The sequence below is a fragment of the Triticum aestivum genome, chromosome 1A (genome assembly GCF_018294505.1).
Source record: "Triticum aestivum cultivar Chinese Spring chromosome 1A, IWGSC CS RefSeq v2.1, whole genome shotgun sequence".
Taxonomy (NCBI): Eukaryota; Viridiplantae; Streptophyta; class Magnoliopsida; order Poales; family Poaceae; genus Triticum; species Triticum aestivum.
Window position 1 is genome coordinate 390,693,228 of NC_057794.1, and position 18,875 is coordinate 390,712,102.

Sequence of the window (18,875 nt, forward strand, 5' to 3'; positions counted from 1 at the left end):
AGGAAGGCCGCCCCAGTAGGGGAGGCCGAAGGGTCCAAGAAGAGGAAAACCCCTCCGCTGGACTACGCCCCCGACACCGACGAGGACGAAGAGGAGTGGCCGGACAGAGCCAAGCGTCCGGCGAAATCGTAAGTGTTCGGATACCAGAGTAACTCATGATATTCCTTTTGTTGCACAGCTTTCCCTAATGTCGAATGTAATCATGCAGCTCGCCCAAGGACGGGCTCGACGAGTCGTCGAGCGGCTCCCTGGATTCATCGGACGTGAATTCAGTTCCACCCGCTGCCTCCCCCTGTGCTGCGGATGACGCCAAAGTGGCATCGCGACAAGCTCCGGGGCAAGAGGAGGTGGTCCAGGAGGAACCGCGAGGCGACCTCCCGGACTCCAGGAGTAAAGGGGACCAGACCCCCCAGGGCTCCAAGTCCGAATTTAAGCCGGACACCGCGCCTGAATCGTCAATGGTTCCGGACCGCGGCAGGCGAACTCCTGCCAAGAGGAGAAAGCCTATTGAGCCGGCGTCCTCCGTCCAACCGGAGGTGCCAGACAATCTGCTGGAGGTGCTTAAGGGCGCCTCCATCGACGAGGAGCATCGTACCATCATGAGTACGGTGGTCCAGAAGGTTCGGTCCGCCAAAAGTGGACTGACTGAAGCTTGTGCTAGCCTTCTAACAGGCTTCGAGGTAAGTAAAAAATATGTAAAAATATTACTACATAGACAGTAGCCCCTGATGCTCTGTTTGGCGTTCGGAAAGAAAAGCCGAATAGAGGATCTATTAAATATCGAAGGAGTCTAACTAAAAAGGAGTCAATATACGTATACAAGCTTCGCTGCTGGCCACCGCCGCACTGACTGCGGGGGTGGGTGCCCTGAAGCAGGGCCTCGAGCGGACCGAGCAAGAGCTCGGCCTTGCCAAATGGCAGCTCGAGGAGAAAGAAGGTAAGAGATACCTTATAGAAAAAATGCCTATAAGAAGACGCAATTGCAAAAAATGACAGGAGTACACTGCTTATTGTAGGGGCCACAACTGAGGTGGCGACCCTCAAGCAGGCGCTGTCCGAGGCCGAGAAGAAAGCGACCACGGAGCGCACCGAGCGGGAGAAGTTTGAGGCGTAGGTCGGCGAGGTGCAGCAAGAGCTTCAGGCTCTCCTGAAAAAACATGAGAGTTTGGAGCTCGACTCGAAGACGCGAGCGTTCGAGCTTGCTGCGGCCCTTAAAACTGCCAAATCTGCCAAGGCCAAAGCCCAGAAGGCCCTCCAGGAATTGGATGCGGTGAAAAAGATAGCGGCGGGTAAGGCTTCTCTATGCAAAGCAGACATATAAAAGTAAACTACTTGTTACTTACCCGAATCCGGAGCTCTCCAGGGGCATTCGCAGATCTTCTCCGCAGCGTATCCGATGCCGCCGCATTCTACCGAGCCGAGGAAGGCAGCTCGACGGAGAAGGTGTTCTGGTCTCAGTACGCTGAGGCCGGACACCCTGTGCCCTTGAGCGACCAGCTGAAGCAGCTGGTCGAGCTCCACAAGGCGGCCGAACAAGCCCTGAAGGGCTTCATAGTTCGGCTGTGGCCTGGAGAGGCCCTGCCTGGGAGCTACTTCGGACTGGTGCGGCGGCTGGTGGAGGCTTGTCCAAGGCTCGAGGTCATCAAGCGCTCCGTCTGCATCGAAGGTGCCCATAGGGCCCTTGCCCGTGCAAAGGTGCACTGGGGTAAGCTGGACGGTGAGAAGCTTGTGAGGGACGGGCCGCCGCCGGGGAAGGAGCATTGCAAGCCCGAGAACTATTACAAGGTTGTTCTGGCTGGTGCCCGCCTTATGGCGGATGAATGTACCAAGGATGTAATTTTTGAATGAACTCACTCGTGTTATCCTGTGCACTGAAAACTTGTTCATATGCGCTAAGCAATGCTTGTTGAATTTAAAATATTACTTTCTGTGCGGCCGTTTATCAAAAAATTGAGAGATGGCCAGTCGTCGGCTTCTGCCCCCATGCCACTAGTGTTGGGGTGTTCGGGATAAACCTGAGCGCTCTTTTTCCCATGATTGGGTCCGTCGAGGGAGGCGCTCAACACAACGAACAAGGCAATCGGACTATAATGCTTGAACACTCTCACTTAGCCATAGAACTCTATAATTTTAAATTTCGGCGAAGCCCCTAGTATTCGGAAGACCGAGTTCGGGGCGCTATCCACGCCTTGGCCGGACAAAGCTGGTTCCTTGCTCGAAGCGGCATAAGTCTTTAAGGACTCGAAAAACCTCTCGAACAGCGACTGGTCTCTCGCCTCATCATGACAATCAGTTTTAGCTTTCTCCACTGAGGTGCTCGGCCCAGCTCAACTGGGGCACAATCGTAGTGGTTCTCCTAGTGCTACCTTAGCCGATATAGCGGAACGTAAGGCACCAAAACATAGGAGCTGGGCAAACCCAACTATTGACCCAAATCATGATTCGGAGCCGATGCATATAGTGCTATAAGTTCGGGGTGCCGCACTTGTGAAAGTGTGCGGACTTATCACGCCATATTGATGGGTACTGAAGCCCCTGGCGTATTTTTGCCGTACCATAGTGTACGGATGCAAAATGTTATTAATAAACATATATATAAAAAAGAGGATAATGCAAAAAAATAGACAAAAAGCTATGCATTGTTTATAGAAAGGCCGCTATGAAAGCGGAACGATACAAATAGTGCGATAAGCAAAAGAAATTGGACTATTTAACATGTCCTGGCCAGGGGCAGGCCGCGGAATTGTATTAAAAAACAGGTATACTGCTCGCAATAGAGACCACCTGGGAGTTCCATAATGCGGCGTGGCTTGTCTGCTTTCCTGGATCTTGCATCGTTTGTGCGGCAGTTGAATTGCTGAACGGGTCATCCGAAGTATGGAGTCCTGAGAGTAAGAGAAAAAAAGGAATTCGGCAGCCCTTGGTGCGGTTTAAGCCGTATTTCGGGCGTGCCGTGATAGTGCCCCTTCCCCTGTGCCCATGGTATTTCAAGAGCGTAGTTATGTACGCGAAGCACTGGTTTCGCTATATCGCGAGGGCTAGGGTTGGGGCCGCATTGCTACGCTAGCTCAGAACGTGCCAGGCGGTCTTGTTGTAGGGTACTCCGGGCGCGCTTGACAGTGTCCGGCTTTTTGAAGGCCGAACTGGAGAACTGCCTAGAGAGGCTGCTTTGTACTTCTGCTGCGAGCGCTGCCGTGTGCTCCTCCATTCGGAGGGAGCGTTTAGTGTTCCCATTGACCATGATTACTCCTCTAGGGCTGGGCATCTTGAGCTTGAGGTATGCATAGTGCGGTACCGCGTTGAATTTTACGAATGCGGTTCGCCCGAGCAGTGCGTGATAGCCACTATGGAACGAGACTATGTCGAAGATTAACTCCTCGCTTCGGAAGTTATCCAGAGATCCGAAGACCACTTCCAGTGTGACTGAGCCTGTACAGTTGGCTTTTACACCTGGTATGACGCCTTTAAAGGTTGTTTTGGTGGGCTTGATCCTCGAGGGATCTATGCCCATTTTTCGCACTGTATCCTCGTAAAGCAGGTTCAGGCTGCTGCCGCCATCCATGAGGACTCTTGTGAGATGAAATCCGTCAATGATTGGGTCTAGAACCAATGCGGCGAAGCCGCCGTGACGGATGCTAGTGGGGTGGTCCCTTCGATCAAAGGTGATCGGGCAGGAGGACCATGGGTTGAACTTTGGGGCGACTGGCTCCATCGCATATACGTCCCGTAACGCATGCTTCCGCTCCCTCTTGGGGATGTGGGTTGCGTATATCATGTTCACCGTCCGCACTTGCGGGGGAAATCCCTTCTGTCCACTGTTGTTCGGCAGCCTGGGCTCCTCCTCGTTGTCGCTATGCAGCCCCTTGTCTTTGTTTTCGGCTCTTAACTTGCCTGCCTGCTTGAACACCCAACAATCCTTGTTGGAGTGATTGGCTGGCTTTTCGGGGGTGCCATGTATCTGGCACAAGCGGTCGAGTACTCGGTCCAAACTGGACGGGCCCTGAGTATTTATTTTGAATGGCTTTTTCCGTTGACCGGATTTATAGCCTCGGAATCCGGCATTAACTGCCATATCCTCGTTGCTGTCGCTGTTAACGCGGTGCTTTTGTTTATTCCGACGCGACCTGTCACTTTTGTCCTTGGTATTCGAATTACCAGGGTTCTTGGTTAAATTGTTGCTGCGAGCTAGCCAGCTGTCTTCTCCCGCGCAAAAGCGGGTCATGAGTGTCGTGAGGGCTGCCATAGATTTCGGCTTTTCCTGTCCCAGGTGCCGGGCAAGCCACTCGTCACAGATATTATGCTTGAAGGCCGCTAAGGCCTCTGCGTCCGGATAGTCGACTATCTAGTTTTTCTTTGATAGGAACTGTGTCCAGAATTGCCTGGCCGATTCCTCTGGCTACTGAATTATGTGGCTTAGGTCATCGGCGTCCGGTGGTCGCACATAAGTGCCCTGGAAGTTATCAAGGAATGCGGCTTCCAGGTCGTCTCAAGAACCGATTGAGTCTGCTGGCAAGTTGTTAAGCCAATGCCGGGCCGGGCCCTTAAGTTTGAGTGGGAGGTATTTGATGGCGTGTAGATCATCACCGCGGGCCATGTGGATATGAAGGAGATAATCCTCGATCCATACCGCAGGATCTGTTGTGCCATCGTACGATTCGATGTTTACGGGTTTGAAGCCCTCAGGGATTTTATGATCCATTACTTCATCTGTGAAGCATAGTGGGTGTGCGGCGCCTCTGTATTGGGCTATATCACGATGCAGCTCGAAGGAGCTTTGTCTGTTGAGTTCGGCCCGACCGGATTTATTGCATCTAGAGTGACGATCACCATCACGTGCCGTGGGGTGCCTGCGCGATCCGTAGATCGATCTTGTTTGCCTTGCCTTGTCCTCCAGTATGTCGTGCAGGTCGGGCGCATTTTCCCATGCCTTAGTATGCTTAACGCGGCATCGGGGCATGGCTTGAGTGGTGGGCCAAGAGGCCTCTCTGTCGCGGCCACGAGGTGGCCGGTCGGCCATGTCATGCGCTGGTGATGTAGGTGCTTCCTCCTCTAGTCGGGGTAGCAGCCTGCACTTTGGGTAACTCTTGGAGGGGCGTTCGAGTTCATACTCTTCGGCCGCAAGGACTTCAGTCCATCTGTCAGCTAGAAAATCCTGACCAGCTCTAAGCTGTTGCTGCTTTTTCTTGAGGCTGCTTGCCATGGCCATAAGCCTGCGTTTAAAATGCTCTTGTTCGGCGAGATTCTCTGGCACGACGAACTCGTCGTCGTCGAGGCTTGCCTCGTCTTCGGAGGGAGGCGTATAATTATCGTCCTCAACCTCTTGGTCCGCCGCCCTCTCGTGAGGGCTGACTTCTCTATCCTCCTGTGCTGAATCTTGCTGGAGGGGGTGTTCTTCGGTGCTATCCAGAGTAGTATTATCTCCCGTGCCGGAATCACCATTTTTGCTTTGGCGGGATTTAGAGCGGCGCCGCTGACGCTGGCGCTTGGGCTGTTTCTTAGAGTTATCGTCCCCCGCTGTTCCATCGCCATCTCCATCCTTTGGAGTGTCCACCATATATATGTCATATGACGAGGTGGCCTTCCAGCGCCCTACAGGTGCTGGTTCTTGTTCGTCTCCTGCATCGTCGTCCATGCCGTCGATGTCTTTGGAGTTGAAGTCAAGCATGTCGGTTAAGTCGTCGACAGTGGCTACGAAGTGGGTGGTGGGTGGGTTTTGAATTTCTTCATCTTCCGTATCCCAACCTTGCTGACCGTAGTCCGGCCAGGGCTCTCCTGATAAAGAGAGAGACTTTAGAGAATTCAGGATGTCGCCGAAGGGCGAATGCTGAAAGATGTCCGCGGCAGTGAACTCCATTATCGGCGCCCAATCGGATTCGATCGGCAGGGGCGCGAGGGGCTCGGAGTTCGAAGAGGAATCCGGCTCCTCGGAGTCACGGGCCATGTGGAGTGCAGGGCTGGAGTTCAGCTCGATCGCCTCTGAGATCGCAGCCCCTGAGGCAGCGTCCAACCGCCGATCCTCGATCGGCGCAGTAGGCTCCGAATCAATGGTCGGAACCGATGCGTGTGCGGCCTCCAAGGCGCTGTTCGGCGGCAGAGCTATATCATGCCCATCGAGACAGTGCGGCGCGCTTGGCTGTGGCTCGAATCCGTCGAAGATCAAGTCCCCGCGGATGTCAGCTGTGTAGTTTAGGCTTCCAAACCTGACCTGATGGCCAGGGGCGTAGCTTTCGATCTGCTCAAGGTGGCCAAGCGAATTGGCCCACAGTGCGAAGCCGCCAAAGACGAAGATCTGTCCGGGGAGAAAAGTATCACCCTGGACTGCATCGTTGTTAATGATTGAAGGAGCCATCGGGCCTAAAAGCGACGATACAGAGGAACTCTCAATGAAAGCACCAATGTCGGTGTCAAAAGCGGCGGATCTCGGGTAGGGGGTCCCGAACTGTGCGTCTAGGCCGGATGGTAACAGGAGGCAAGGAACACGATGTTTTACCCAGGTTCGGTCCCTCTTGATGGAGGTAAAACCCTACGTCCTGCTTGATTAATATTGATGATATGGGTATTACAAGAGTAGATCTACCACGAGATCAAGGAGGCTAAACCCTAGAAGCTAGCCTATGGTATGATTGTTGTATGATGAAGTTGTCCTACGGACTAAAACCCTATGGTTTATATAGACACCGAAGAGGGTTAGGGTTACACAAAGTCGGTTACAATGGTAGGAGATCTTGAATATCCGCATCACCAAGCTTGCCTTCCACGCCAAGGAAAGTCCCATCCGGACACGGGATGAAGTCTTCAATCTTATATCTTCATAGTCCTAGAGTCCGGCTGAAGGTATAGTCCGGCTACCCAAACACCCCCTAATCCAGGACTCCCTCACTTGCCGATCATTGGGCAAGTCAACCAAAGTCCACACTTTGTTCTCATACATGGATCCCATCTCAGATTTCATGGCTTCAAGCCATTTTGCGGAATCTGGGCTCACCATCGCTTCTTCATAGTTCGTAAGTTCATCATGATCTAGTAGCATGACTTCCAGAACAGGATTACCGTACCACTCTGGTGCGGATCTTACTCTGGTTGATCTACGAGGTTCAGTAGTATCGTGTTATGAAGTTTCATGATCATCATCATTAGCTTCCTCACTAATTGGTGTAGGTGTCACAGAAACTGGTTTCTGTGATGTACTACTTTCCAATAAGGGAGCAGCTACAGTTACCTCATCAAGTTCTACTTTCCTTCCACTCACTTCTTTCGAGAGAAACTCCTTCTCTAGAAAGTTTCCGAATTTAGCAACAAAAGTCTTGCCTTCGGATCTGTGATAGAAGGTGTATCCAATAGTTTCCTTTGCATATCCTATGAAGACACATTTCTCTGATTTGGGTTCGAGCTTATCAGGTTGAAGCTTTTTCACATAAGCATCGCAGCCCCAAACTTTCAGAAACGACAACTTTGGTTTCTTACCAAACCACAGTTCATAAGGCGTCGTCTCAACGGATTTTGATGGTGCCCTATTTAACGTGAATGCGGCCGTCTCTAAAGCATAACCCCAAAATGATAGCGGTAAATCAGTAAGAGACATCATAGATCGCACCATATCTAGTAAAGTACGATTACGACGTTCGGACACACCATTACGCTGTGGTGTACCGGGTGGCGGGAGTTGCGAAACTATTCCGCATTGTTTCAAATGTACACCAAACTCGTAACTCAAATATTCTCCTCCACGATCAGATCGTAGGAATTTTATTTTCTTGTTATGATGATTTTCAACTTCACTCTGAAATTCTTTGAACTTTTCAAATGTTTCAGACTTATGTTTCATTAAGTAGATATATCCATATCTGCTTAAGTCATTTGTGAAGGTGAGAAAATAACGATATCCGCCACGAGCCTCAACATTCATCGGACCACATACATATGTATGTATGATTTCCAACAAATCTGTTGCTCTCTCCATAGTACCGGAGAACGGTGTTTTGGTTATCTTGCCCATAAGGCACGGCTCACAAGTACCAAGTGATTCATAATCAAGTGGTTCCAAAAGTCCATCAGTATGGAGTTTCTTCATGCGCTTTACACCGATATGACCTAAACGACAGTGCCACAAATAAGTTGCACTATCATTATCAACTCTGCATCTTTTGGCTTCAACATTATGAATATGTGTGTCACTACTATCGAGATTTAATAAGAATAGACCACTCTTCAAGGGTGCATGACCATAAAAGATATTACTCATATAAATAGAACAACCATTATTCTCTGATTTAAATGAATAACCGTCTCGCATCAAACAAGATCCAGATATAATGTTCATGCTCAACACTGGCACCAAATAACAATTATTTAGGTCTAATACTAATCCCGAAGGTAGATGTAGAGGTAGCGTGCCGACCGCGATCACATCGACTTTGGAACCATTTCCCACGCGCATCGTCACCTCGTCCTTAGCCAATCTTCGCTTAATCTGTAGTCCCTGTTTCGAGTTGCAAATATTAGCAACAAATCCAGTATCAAATACCCAGGTGCTACTGCGAGCATTACTAAGGTACACATCAATAACATGTATATCATATATACCTTTGTTCACCTTGCCATCCTTCTTATCCGCCAAATACTTGGGGCAGTTCCGCTTCCAGTGACCAGTCTGCTTGCAGTAGAAGCACTCAGTTTCAGGCTTAGGTCCAGATTTGGGTTTCTTCTCCTGAGCAGCAACTTGCTTGCTGTTCTTTTTGAAGTTCCCCTTCTTCTTTTCTTTGCCCTTTTTCTTGAAACTAGTGGTCTTGTTGACCATCAACACTTTACGCTCCTTCTTGATTTCTACCTCCGCAGCTTTCAGCATTGCGAAGAGCTCGGGAATTGTCTTATTCATCCCTTGCATATTATAGTTCATCACGAAGCTCTCGTAGCTAGGTGGAAGTGATTGGAGAATTCTGTCAATGACGCAATCATCTGGAAGATTAACTCCCAATTGAATCAAGTGATTATTATACCCAGACATTTTGAGTATATGCTCACTGACAGAACTGTTCTCCTCCATCTTGTAGCTATAAAACTTATTGGAGACTTCATATCTCTCAATCCGGGCATTTGCTTGAAATATTAACTTCAACTCCTGGAACATCTCATATGCTCCATGACGTTCAAAACGTCGTTGAAGTCCCGATTCTAAGCCGTAAAGCATGGCACACTGAACTATCGAGTAGTCGTCAGCTTTGCTCTGCCAGACGTTCATAACATCTGGTGTTGCTCCAGCAGCAGGCCTGGCACCCAGCAGTGCTTCCAGGATGTAATTCTTTTGTGCAGCAATGAGAATAATCCACAAGTTATGGACCCAGTCCGTGTAATTGCTACCATCATCTTTCTGTTGGGGAACGTAGCAGAAATTCAAAATTTTCTACGCATCACCAAGATCAATCTATGGAGTAATCTAGCAACGAGGGGAAGGAGAGTGCATCTACATACCCTTGTAGATCGCTAAGCGGAAGCGTTCAAGTGAACGGGGTTGATGGAGTCGTACTCGTCGTGATCCAAATCACCGATGATCCTAGTGCCGAACGGACGGCACCTCCGTGTTCAACACACGTGCAGCCCGGTGACGTCTCCTACGCCTTGATCCAGCAAGGGGAGTAGGAGAGGTTGGGGAAGACTCCATCCAGCAGCAGCACAACGGCGTGGTGGTGGTGGAGGAGCGTGGTACTCCAGCAGGGCTTCGCCAAGCACCGCAAGAGACGAGGAGGGAGAGGGGTAGGGCTGCGCCAAGAAGGAGATGTTCTGATGTGAATGGCAGCCCAAGACCCCCACTATATATAGGGGAGGGGAGGGGCTGCGCCCCCACCTAGGTTTCCACCCCTAGGGGTGGCGGCCAGCCCTAGATCCCATCTAGGGGGGGCGGCCAAGGGGGGAGAGAGGTGGCGCACCACTAGGTGGGCCTTAGGCCCATCTGAGCCTAGGGTTTGCCCCCTCTCCCCTTGAGGACACCTTGGGCCTTGGTGGGAGGCGCCCCAGCCCACCTAGGGGCTGGTCCCTTCCCACTATTGGCCCATGTAAGCCTCCGGGGCTGGTGGCCCCACCTGGTGGACCCCCGGACCCCTCCGGTGGTCCCGGTACACTACTGGTGATGCCCAGAACACTTCCGGTGACCAAAACATGACTTCCCATATATAAATCTTTACCTCCGGACCATTCTGGAACTCCTTGTGATGTCCGGGATCTCATCCGGGACTCCGAACAACATTCGGTAACCACGTATATCTATTCCCTATAACCCTAGCGTCATCGAACCTTAAGTGTGTAGACCCTACGGGTTCGGGAACCATGCAGACATGACCGAGACAACTCTCCGGCCAATAACCAACAGCGGGATCTGGATACCCATGTTGGCTCCCACATGTTCCACGATGATCTGCGCCAAGAAAACATGATATCTAAGACAGGATTACCGTGCCACTTAGGAGTAGTACATATCCTTATCGACCTACGAGGTTCGATAGCAACTTGATCCGAAGCTTCATGATCACTATCATTAACTTCCTATTCAACAGACGTAGGTGCCAAAGAAAACATCTTTCTGTGTTGCATCACTCTCTGGTTGAAGTAAAGGTTCGACAACCTCATCAAGTTCTATCTTCCTCCCACTCAATTCTTTCGAGAGAAACTCCTTCTCGAGAAAGGACCCGTTCTTAGCGACAAACAATTTGCCCTCGGATCTGAGATAGAAGGTATACCCTACTGTCACCTTTGGGTATCCTATGAAGATGTGTTTGTCCGCTTTGGGTTCGAGCTTCTCCGGCTGAAGCCTTAAGCATCGCAGCCCCAAACATTAAGAAACGACAACTTTGGTTTCTTGCCAACCAATCTTCACACAACGTCGTTTCAATGGACTTAGATGGTGTCCTATCTAAAGTGAATGCAGCTGTCTCTAACGCATAACCTCAAAATGAAAACGGTAGATTGGTAAGAGACATCATAGATCGCACCATATCTCATAGGGTTCGATTACGACGTCCGGACACACCATAACCCAGTGGTGTTCCAGGTGGCTTCAACTGTGAAACAATTCCACAATGTCTTAAGTGTTTGCCAAACTCATAACTCAGATATTCTCATTGATCATATCGTAGGAATTTGATCTTCTTGTTATGATGATTCTTAACTTCACTCTGAAATCGCTTGAAATTTTCAAACGTTTCAGACTTGTGCTTCATTAAGTAGATATACCTATATCTACCCAAATCGTCAGTGAAGATGAGAAAAATAGCGATATCCACCGCACGCTTTAATTCTCATTGGATCACACGCATCGGCATGCATGATTTCCAACAAGTCACTTGCCCGTTTCATTGTACCTGAAAACGGGGTCTTAGTCATCCTGCCCATGAGGCATGGCTCGCATGTGTCAAGCGATTCAAAATCAAGTGACTCCAAACATCCATTGACATGGAGTTTCTTCATGCATCTTACGCCAATATGACTTAAGCGGCAGTGCCACGAGAAAGTGGTACTATCATTTTTAACTCTACATCTTTTGGCGTGATCATGTGTATTACCACGACCGAGATTCAATGAACCATTCACATAGGGTGCATGACCATGAAAGGTATCATTCATGTAAACAGAATAACCATTATTCTCTAACTTAAATGAATGACCGTATTGCAATGAACATGATCTAATCATATTCATGCTCAACGTAGACACCTGATAACATTTATCTAGGTTCAATACTAATCATGAAGGCAGATGGAGCGTGCGATGGTGATCTCATCAACTTTGGAAACACTTCCAACACACATCGTCACCTCGCCCATAGCCAGTCTCCGTTTAGTCCGTAGCTTTTGCTTCAAGTCACCAGTAATAGCAACTGAACCGGTATCCAATACCCAGGTACTACCAGGAGTACTAGCGAGATACACATTAATAACACATATATACTTTGTTGAAGTTGCCAGCCTTCTTATCTACCATGCATTTGGGGTAATTCCGCTACCAGTGACCGTTCCCCTTACAATAGAAGCACTTAGTCTCGGGTTTGGGTTCAACCTTGGGTTCCTTCACTGGAGCGGCAACTGGTTTGCCATCCATGAAGTTTCCCTTCTAGCCCTTGCCCTTCTTGAAACCAGTGGTCTTGTTAAACCATCAACACTTGATGCTCCTTTTTTGATTTCTACCTTTTGCGGTCTTAAGCACCGCGAACAGCTCCGGGATCAACTCCATCCCTTGCATGTCATAGTTCATCACGAAGATCTAGTAGCTTAGTGATAGTGTCTAGAGAACTCTACCAATCACTATCTTATCCGGAAGTTTAACTCCCACTAGATTTAAGTGACTGTTGCACCCAGACATTCTTAGCACATGCTCACTAGCTGAGCTATTCTCCTCCATCTTGTTGGCAAAAGAACTTGTCAGAGGTCTCATACCTCTCAACACGGGCATGAGCCTGAAATCCCAATTTCAGCTCTTTGAACATCTCATATGTCTTATGGCGTTCAAAACGTCATTCGAATCCCGATTCTAAGCCGTAAAGTATGGTGCACTAAACTATCAAGTAGTCATCAGGACGTGTCTGTCAGGTGTTCACAACATCCACAGACGACGTTGTAGGGGTTTGCACATCGAGCGGTGCATCAAAAACGTAAGCCTTCTGTGTAGCAGTGAGGACACTCCTCGGACTACGGACCTAGTCCGCATCATTGCTTACAATATCTTTCAATTTAATCTTTCTATAGGAACGTATTGAAACAGGGAGCTACAATGTGAGCTATTTATCTACAACATATTTGCGAAGACAATTCAGACTATGTTCATGATAATTGAGTTCATCTAATGAACTCCCACTCAGATATACATCCCTCTAGTCATCTAAGTGAAACATGATCCGAGTTAACTAGGTCGTGTCTGATCATCACGTGAGACGGACTAGTCAACATTGGTGAACATCTTCATGTTGATCGTATCTTCTATACGACTCATGCTCGACCTTTCGGTCTTCTGTGTTCCGAGGCCATGTCTGTACATGCTAGGCTCGTCAAGTCAACCTAAGTGTTTTTGCTGTGTAAATCTGGCTTACACCCGTTGGATTCGAACGTTAGAATCTATCACACCTGATCATCACGTGGTGCTTCGAAACAACGAACCTTCGCAACGGTGCACAGTTAGGGGGAACACCTTTCTTGAAATTTTAGTGAGGGATCATCTTATTTAAGCTACCGTCGTTCTAAGCAAATAAGATGTAAAACATGATAAACATCACATGCAATCAAATAGTGACATGATATGGCCAATATCATTTCGCTCCTTTTGATCTCCATCTTCGGGGCTCCATGATCATCGTTGTCACCGGCATGACACCATGATCTCCATCATCATGATCTCCATCATCGTGTCTTCTTGAAGTTGTCTCGTCATCTATTACTTCTACTACTATGGCTAACGCTTTAGCAATAAAGTAAAGTAATTACATGACGTTTATGTTGACACGCAGGTCATAAATAAATTAAGACAACTCCTATGGCTCCTGCCGGTTGTCATACTCATCGACATGCAAGTCGTGATTCCTATTACAAGAACATGATCAATCTCATACATCACATATATCATTAATCACATCCTTTTGGCCATATCACATCACAAGGCATATGCTGCAAAAACAAGTTAGACGTCCTCTAATTGTTGTTGCAAGTTTTTACGTGGCTGCTATAGGTTTCTAGCCAGAACGTTTCTTACCTACACGAAAACCACAACGTGATATGCCAATTTCTATTTACCCTTCATAAGGACCCTTTTCATCGAATCCGATCCGACTAAAGTGGGAGAGACAGACACCCGCTAGCCACCTTATGCAACTAGTGCATGTCAGTCGGTGGAACCAGTCTCACGTAAGAGTACGTGTAAGGTCGGTCTGGGTCGCTTCATCCCATGATGCCACCGAATCAAGATAAGACTAGTAACGGCAAGCAAATTGAGAAAATCGACGCCCACAACAACTTGTGTTCTATTCGTGCATAGAAACTACGCATAGACCTAGCTCATGATGCCACTGTTGGGGAACGTAGCAGAAATTCAAAATTTTCTACGCATCACCAAGATCAATCTATGGAGTAATCTAGCAACGAGGGGAAGGAGAGTGCATCTACATACCCTTGTAGATCGCTAAGCGGAAGCGTTCAAGTGAACGGGGTTGATGGAGTCGTACTCGTCGTGATCCAAATCACCGATGATCCTAGTGCCGAACGGACGGCACCTCCGTGTTCAACACACATGCAGCCCGATGACGTCTCCTACGCCTTGATCCAGCAAGGGGAGAAGGAGAGGTTGGGGAAGACTCCACCAAGCAGCAGCACGACGGCGTGGTGGTGGTGGAGGAGCGTGGTACTCCAGCAGGGCTTCGCCAAGCACCGCAAGAGACAAGGAGGGAGAGGGGTAGGGCTGCGCCAAGAAGGAGATGTTCTCATGTGAATGGCAGCCCAAGACCCCCACTATATATAGGGGAGGGGAGGGGCTGTGCCCCCACCTAGGTTTCCACCCCTAGGGGTGGCGGCCAGCCCTAGATCCCATCTAGGGGGGGCGGCCAAGGGGGGAAAGAGGGGGGCGCACCACTAGGTGGGCCTTAGGCCCATCTGAGCCTAGGGTTTGCCCCCTCTCCCCTTGAGGACGCCTTGGGCCTTGGTGGGAGGAGCCCCAGCCCACCTAGGGGCTGGTCCCTTCCCACTATTGGCCCATGTAAGCCTCCGGGGCTGGTGGCCCCACCTGGTGGACCCCCGGACCCCTCCGTTGGTCCTGGTACACTACTGGTGATGCCCGGAACACTTTCGGTGACCAAAACAGGACTTCCCATATATAAATCTTTACCTCCGGACCATTCCGGAACTCCTCGTGATATCCGGGATCTCATCTGGGACTCCGAACAACATTCGGTAACCACGTATATCTATTCCCTATAACCCTAGCGTCATCGAACCTTAAGTGTGTAGACCCTACGGGTTCGGGAACCATGCAGACATGACCGAGACAACTCTCCGGCCAATAACCAACAGCGGGATCTGGATACTCATGTTGGCTCCCACATGTTCCACGATGATCTCATCGGATGAACCATGATGTCAAGGATTCAATCAATCCTGTATACAATTCCCTTTGTCTAGCGGTACGATACTTGCCCGTGATTCGATCGTCGGTATCCCGATACCTTGTTCAATCTCGTTACCGGCAAGTCTCTTTACTCGTTTCGTAACACATCATCCCGTGATCAACTCCTTGGTCACATTGTGCACATTACGATGATGTCCTATCGAGTGGGCCCAGACATACCTCTCCGTTACACAGAGTGACAAATCCCAGTCTCGATTCGTGCCAACCCAACAGATACTTTCGGAGATACCTGTAGTGTACCTTTGTAGCCACCCAGTTACGTCTTGATGTTTGGCACACCCAAAGCACTCCTACAGTATCCGGGAGTTGCACAATCTCATGGTCTAAGGAAATGATACTTGACATTAGAAAAGCTTTAGCATATGAACTACACGATCTTTGTGCTAGGCTTAGGATTGGGTCTTGTCCATCACATCATTCTCCTAATGATGTGATCCCATCATCAAGGACATCCAATGTCCATGGTCAGGAAACCGTAACCATCTATTGATCAACAAGCTAGTCAACTAGAGGCTTACTAGGGACATGGTGTTGTCTATGTATCCACACATGTATCTGAGTTTCCTATCAATACAATTCTAGCATGGATAATAAATGATTATCATGAACAAGGAAATATAACAATAACCAAATTTATTATTGCCTCTAGGGCATATTTCCAACACTTTCAACTTTGCTTTCTAACGAACGCATTAAAATTCAACGGAACAACATCACGGGCCATCTATCTACAATCAAACATAGACAAGCAAGATACTATCAGGTACTAAGTTCATGATAAATTTAAGTTCAATTAATCATATTACTAAAGAACTCCCACTTAGATAGACATCCCTCTAATCCTCTAAGTGATTATGTGATCCAAATCAACTAAACCATGTCCGATCATCACGTGAGATGGAGTAGTTTCATTGGTGAACATCACTATGTTGATCATATCTACTATATGATTCACGCTCGACCTTTCGGTCTCCGTGTTCCGAGGCCATATATGTATATGCTTGGCTCGTCAAGTATAACCTGAGTATTCCGCGTGTGCAACTATTTTGCACCCGTTGTATTTGAACGTAGAGCCTATCACACCCGATCATCACGTGGTGTCTCAGCACGAAGAACTTTCGCAACGGTGCATATTCAGGGAGAACACTTCTTGATAATTAGTGAGAGATCATCTTGAAATGCTACCGTCAATCAAAGCAAGATAAGATGCATAAAAGATAAACATCACATGCAATCAATATAAGTGATATGATATGGCCATCATCATCTTGTGCTTGTGATCTCCATCTTCGAAGCACCGTCATGATCACCATCGTCACCGGCGCGACACCTTGATCATCATCGTAGCATCGTTGTCGTCTCGCCAATCTTATGCTTCCATGACTACTGCTACCGCTTAGTGATAAAGTAAAGCATTACAGCGCAATTGCATTACATACAATAAAGCGACAACCATATGGCTCCTGCCAGTTGCCGATAACTCGGTTACAAAAACATGACCATCTCATACAATAAAATTTAGCATCTTGTCTTGACCATATCACATCACAACATGCCCTGCAAAAACAAGTTAGACGTCCTCTACTTTGTTTGTTGCAAGTTTTACGTGGCTGCTACGGGCTTAAGCAATAACCAATCTTACCTACGCATCAAAACCACAACGATAGTTTGTCAAGTTGGTGCTGTTTTAACCTTCGCAAGGACCGGGCGTAGCCACACTCGGTTCAACTAAAGTTGGAGAACTGACACCCGCCGGCCACCTGTGTGCAAAGCACGTCGGTAGAACCAGTCTCGCGTAAGCGTACGCGTAATGTCGGTCCGGGCCGCTTCATCCAACAATACCACCGAACCAAAGTATGACATGCTGGTAAGCAGTATGACTTATATCGCCCACAACTCACTTGTGTTCTACTCATGCATATAACATCAACACATAAAACCTAGGCTCTGATGCCACTGTTGGGGAACGTAGTAATTTCAAAAAAAAAATCCTACGCACACGCAAGATCATGGTGATGCATAGCAACAAGAGGGGAGAGTGTAATATATGTACCCTCGTAGACCGACAGCGGAAGCGTTATGACAACGCGGTTGATGTAGTCGTACATCTTCACGGCCCGACCGATCAAGCACCGAAACTACGGCACCTCCGAGTTCTAGCACATGTTCAGCTCGATGACGATCCCCAGACTCCGATCCAGCAAAGTGTCGGGGAAGAGTTCCGTCAGCACGACGGCGTGGTGACAATCTTGATGTTCTACTGTCGCAGGGCTTCGCCTAAGCACCACTACAATATTATCGAGGACTATGGTGGAGGGGGGCACCGCACACGGCTAAGAGAACGATCTTGAAGATCAACTTGTGTCTCTAGAGGTGCCCCCCTGCCCCCGTATATAAAGGAGCAAGGGGGTGAGGCCGGCCGGCCCTAGGGCGCGCCAAGGAGGAGGAGTCCTCCTCCTAGTAGGAGTAGGACTCCCCTCTTTCCTACTCCTACTAGGAGGGGGAAAGGAAGGGGGAGAGGGAGAAGGAAAGGGGGGCGCCGCCCCCCCTCTCCTAGTCCAATTTGGACCAGAGGGGGAGGGGGCGCGCGGCCCACCCTGGCCGCCCTCTCTCTCTCCACTAGGGCCCATAAGGCCCATTACTTCTCCCGGGGGGGTTCCGGTAACCCTCCGACACTCCGGTTTTCTTCGAAATCACCCGAAACACTTCTAGTGTCCGAATATAGCCGTCCAATATATCAATCTTTATGTCTCGATCATTTTGAGACTCCTCGTCATGTCCGTGATCACATCCGGGACTCCGAACAAACTTCAGTACATCAAAATATATAAACTCATAATAAAACTGTCATCGTAACGTTAAGCGTGCGGACCCTACGGGTTCGAGTACAATGTAGACATGACCGAGACATGTCTCCGGTCAATAACCAATAGCGGAACCTGGATGCTCATATTGGCTCCCACATATTCTACGAAGATCTTTTATTGGTCAGACCGCATAACAACATACTTTGTTCCCTTTGTCATCGGTATGTTACTTGCCCGAGATTCGATCGTCGGTATATCTATACCTAGTTCAATCTCGTTACCGGCAAGTCTCTTTACTCGTTTCGTAATACATCATCTCGCAACTAACTCATTAGTTGCAATGCTTGCAAGGCTTATGTGATGTCTATTACCGAGAGGGCCCAGAGATACCTCTCCGATAACCGGAGTGACAAATCCTAATCTCGAAATACGCCAACCCAACATGTACCTTTGGAGACACCTGTAGAGCTCCTTTATAATCACCCAGTTACGTTGTGACGTTTGGTAGCACACAAAGTGTTCCTTCGGCAAACGGGAGTTGCATAATCTCATAGTCATAGGAACATGTATAAGTCATGAAGAAAGCAATAGCAACATACTAAACGATTGGGTGCTAAGCTAATGGAATGGGTCATGTCAATCACACCATTCTCCTAATGATGTGATCCCGTTAATCAAATGACAACACATGTCTATGGTTAGGAAACATAACCATCTTTGATTAACGAGCTAGTCAAGTAGAGGCACACTAGTGACGTTTTAGTTTGTATATGTATTCACACAAGTATTATGTTTCCGGTTAATACAATTCTAGCATGAATAATAAACATTTATCATGATATAAGGAAATAAATAATAACTTTATTATTGCCTCTAGGGCAAATTTCCTTCAGGGAGGCACTTTTCCAGGATGGC